Here is a 4,459-nt window from a genome sequence, read left to right on the forward strand (position 1 = left end):
GCTCCTTCCTTCGTTTCACTGGGAGTAGACTCCTCAAGTGTTACTACCGACTCCACACAGGAAACCGGCTCTAAGGTTCCCAGTGGGGTATAACCACTTATTATGAGTTCATTGTTAGTGTTGGTTCTAACTGGTATCTTGACATGACCCTTTCAGACCGTCACAAGGCATTCAGCTACATCAAGTCCCTCCGGAAGTTTACGATCTAACTCCGGTAGGAACAACAGGGATGGGACTTCTCTGGCTTGTTTATCTCGTACCATTCCTCGGACGCAACGGGTTTTCCTAGGTGGTAAAGTGATGGTCTTTCTAGGTGTTCGTACCATACACAGGACATCGCTGTCAGGTTCCTTGAGTATCTTGACCAGTTTTACCGCATCTCTCTGCGATAGCGATGGGAAAGTGCTGCGTATGGCGTTGACAATCGGAGGGCACTTGGTATTATAATTGCTATCCGGTGTTGACTTAACTATTTCTTGGATGACATTGTAACCTATTACGGGCACATCAGGGCTACCATCCTTGCTCACCAGCAGGGGTACCCTAAATGGTTTGACCAGAGTTTCATCAGTAGTCAACATCTGTATGTCAACTTTAATCCAACCATCATAGGGTATACTGCTACCATTTGCCGCTTTGAGGTCAAGGTTCCCATCTCTTCCAAGTATGTCGCTTAGTGGTCTTATCTCACTGTCCGGGAGGTACTTCCTCTTCCAGTCTTTGCTGATCATACTGATCTGTGCGCCAGTATCCCATAGACCTTGGACTTTAATACCATCCATTGAGATCCACACTAGACATCGGGGGCCAACTAACTTGGTTAGGAGGGATTTCCCTTTGTCAACGCGTAGTTGTGCATACTCGTTTTTGTATGATCACGCCGCGCCGCTGCCACGCGCAAAAGAAACCAGGGAAAGCCTGTGTCTAGTATAGCCTCAGGGGTATTCTAACCCTAGCAAAGGCGCGTTTCTTGGCTAGTACGTATGATAGTCTAGTAGGTACTAGTGGCTCAAGGATAGGATGAACATGGGCCTCCCAATGATTCCATATGGGCCCAATGTATGGCATGGCCAATAAAACCAATGTTCATTTAACATCAACTCTATAATATAATTTATATCAATATAATAGGTTCAGGGATTATGGTTAGGATTCGTCATTATTAGTACAGTTTATGTAATACTAGTAACAGATGTTAGTTCATTATTTATATTAACTGATTAGCTCCTGCGGGTCCTCCGCGTAGTTACTAGTACTAGCTACTGTAGCTGCTTGCAGGTAACTTAGTAGTACTACTACTACACGTACGTACTAGAGTAGTATTAGTATAGTGCGGTCGGGCTTAACAACGCATACTTTTGCGCAACGCCATCTTGTTACCACGGTCTCTTAGTGCCGCTAGATGGCCTTCAGTCTAAACGCAACTGAATGATCATGCAGTGTGTGCTCGTACGTGCGCGGCTTGACGCACTGCAAGCTGGCTGTAATATGCAAAAACGGCAAACGGGTATGAGTCTGAGAGGAGATGCACGAGCGCCGGGGTCGAAAGCGACGGCTTCATAAGGAGCAGCAAGATGGCTACGATTAACGAACACGTCGATGTCACGATTCCAGGTTAGACTGGCACGGTAAACGTTTAATTTCGGGCAAGCTCTTTCGCTACACTAACAGTTATTAGTTTACTGCAGCGTGTGAAATCTCGACCGACGCGCCAGTCTAAACGAAATATTGTCGCGAAATGCCTCAAGAGGAGCCGTCGTGGCGCCGGATCTATGAGGCCGCGATACATGCTACCAGAATAACCATTTCCAGGCGTTAAATTAAATTAAATTCGAACCAGTCGTTTTTATAGGAAAACGTACCAGCTAGCGATAAAAAAAACACCAATTACGACCATTTCGATTTTTCTCGCCACTACGTGCAAAAGTCCAAAAATTTCGGCAATGGCCCAGAACTTGCTCAATTCACGATTCTGGAGGCTTTATGATACTACCACAAAGTGATTTTGCCGTATTAGTTATCACATATTGGGCCAGCGCAAATTGACCCTAATGGCGCCAGTGAGATGCCGCTGTGTTCGCGCTTCGCGCGGGTTCGCGGCTGCATGGACTGATCGAGTGACAGCGGTCAATTGTTATATCGCTGTTAACGATCGCCCACACACGTGTTTGTGAAGTGCCAGATTTTACATCTGCGCTTGGCCATATGCTAGAAATCCCTGTTCAATAATAGTAGCATCAAACATTGTTAAATTTAATGATTGTTTCATCTAGCGTGGCGTGAGGCGCGTTAGCGTGTTGTGCGTGCGTGGAACTCCCGCCGAGCGCCACATGCGTGCGTGCGCTGAGGCGTGCGTGCGTGCGTTAGGGCGTCGCCGGCATTGCGTGATGGGCGTGCGCTGCGTGTGTGAGGGTCGGTGCATGGCTGATGCGGCTGTGGGACGCATGCGCTATGGGTGGCGCGCGGCGGCATGGTGAAGGGCGTGCGTGCTGCGTTGCCGCGGTGAGGCTTGCGTGGCGTGCTCGCGTGCAGGGGCTCGAGAACGTCAGCGCGCGGGCGTGCGAGGGCGTTGCGCGTGCAATCTTCAGTGCTCTCAACCTTTCTGTACCTCCTCTCGTACAAAACGTACTGCCGGATAAATTGGGTTTGTCTTATTCAGGCCGGGTTAACAGGAGATAATTTGCCATATTTTTCACCTGTGGTTTGGTTATAACCAATCAGATCTAATCGAGTGTTTCGTGACGCGTCACTTCCAGCTGTGAAGAGATGGTGACAGGAGGAGGAGGGGAGAAGGGAGAAGGTGGTGGAGAAAGAGGCTCCAGAGGGAGAGCTGGTGCAGAAGAGGAGGAGGGGAGAAGGAGAAAGGTGGCTGGAGAAAGAAGAAGGGGAGGAACTGCTGGTGGAGAAGGAGGAGGGAGGAAGGAGCAAGTGGTGGGTAGGGGGAGAAGCTAGGTGGAGAAGGAGGGAGAGAGCTGTCCTGGAGAGGAGGAACGGGGAGAAGGGAAAAGGTGGTGGAGAAGTGAGAAGGGGAGAAGTGGTGGAGAAGTGGAGGGTAAGAAGCTGAGTTGAAGAATGAAGAAGGGAAGAAGGAGCGAAGAGCTCGGTGGAGCAAGGAGGACGGTGGCGGGAACGGTGGTAGGTGAAGCGTGGTCTGGAGAAGGGGAGAAGGTCGTTTTGCCAAGGAGAAGGGGCACCTCCTGCACCTTCTCCACACCTCCTCCTTCTCCACCACCTCTCGCACAGCCTTCTCCCCTCGCTCCTTCTGTCACCAGCTCTCCCGCTCCTCCCACCACCTTCTCCTTCTCTCCCCTCCCTCCTTACATCTGCAGTTACATTGATTGGTTATAACACAAACACCGTCGACAAAATATGCATCATTCTCCATGCTACCGGCCTGATATAGACCAAACCCGGATAAACTTGAGCCAGAGAGCGAGAGCGCCATCTGCTCGTGGCCAGTCTTTGAGGTGACTCTGTATCATGCATGTATTCAACAGGAAGAAGACAGCTAAAGGCATCATGTGTGAAACATAGACACCCGATGATTCAGTGCCTCGGGTTAAGAAGACTGTCGTTGTAATCTCAACATGTTCTGCTTGCATCTAGACAAATACACATACGATATACGCTCTCCCGATGACCAACCTAGGAAGATTCTTCTAATGACCAATATTGGCGAGTCAACTTCGTTCCGCTTTAACCTGAAATTCACTGCTTGCGTTCATAATAGCGCCCTAAACTCCTACTGTATGCGCACAACACATACAACAATTATTTGTCAATAGGAAGATGCGTATATGCCGTATTGTCGTATGTTGTCTTAGATGCAAGCAGAACAGCCGTGCGTCATCCACACATGTGTGCGCTGCTAGCTCGGAGATATTGTACGTCTGTCGCGAGTGCATTTCGTAACCAGGACCTGTAGGCTGAGCAAAGACTCACACTGTTAATGATGGAGCGCACGGGTGGCAGGCTCTGTTTGTCGATGTCTATGTTAATAGGGGTGGGTTCTGATACCCAGCTATCATAGATAGATACCCTAAAATAGTTGGGTTTATTTACGATTATTAGCTGAAGCTTATTTTTAATTTTGATCCAAAATCTACGGGCGTGCGCCCTTAGGTCCTGCTGGCTGCAGTGAGCCTAGGCTCGAGTGTAGTGTTAGCTGACGCCGAGAATGATGAGAAGAAGAAGAAGAAGAAGAAGAAGAAGAAGAAGAATAAGAGGAAGAAGAAGAAGAAGAAGAAGAAGAAGACGAAGAAGAAGAAGAAGATGAAGAAGAAGAAGAGGAAGACACCACGTATAATCTCACGTCTCTCTCTCTCTCTCTCTCTCTCTCTCTCTCTCTCTCTGCCTCAGACATGCGGATCGTGTCGTATGTGCTCGGATATAAGATTGCAACCGACGGCGTATCGGTGTACCTGTACGGCATGGCGCATGACGGAACCACATACCTTAT

Source organism: Priapulus caudatus, unplaced genomic scaffold (genome assembly GCF_000485595.1).
Source record: "Priapulus caudatus unplaced genomic scaffold, Priapulus_caudatus-5.0.1 Scaffold227, whole genome shotgun sequence".
Taxonomy (NCBI): domain Eukaryota; kingdom Metazoa; phylum Priapulida; class Priapulimorpha; order Priapulimorphida; family Priapulidae; genus Priapulus; species Priapulus caudatus.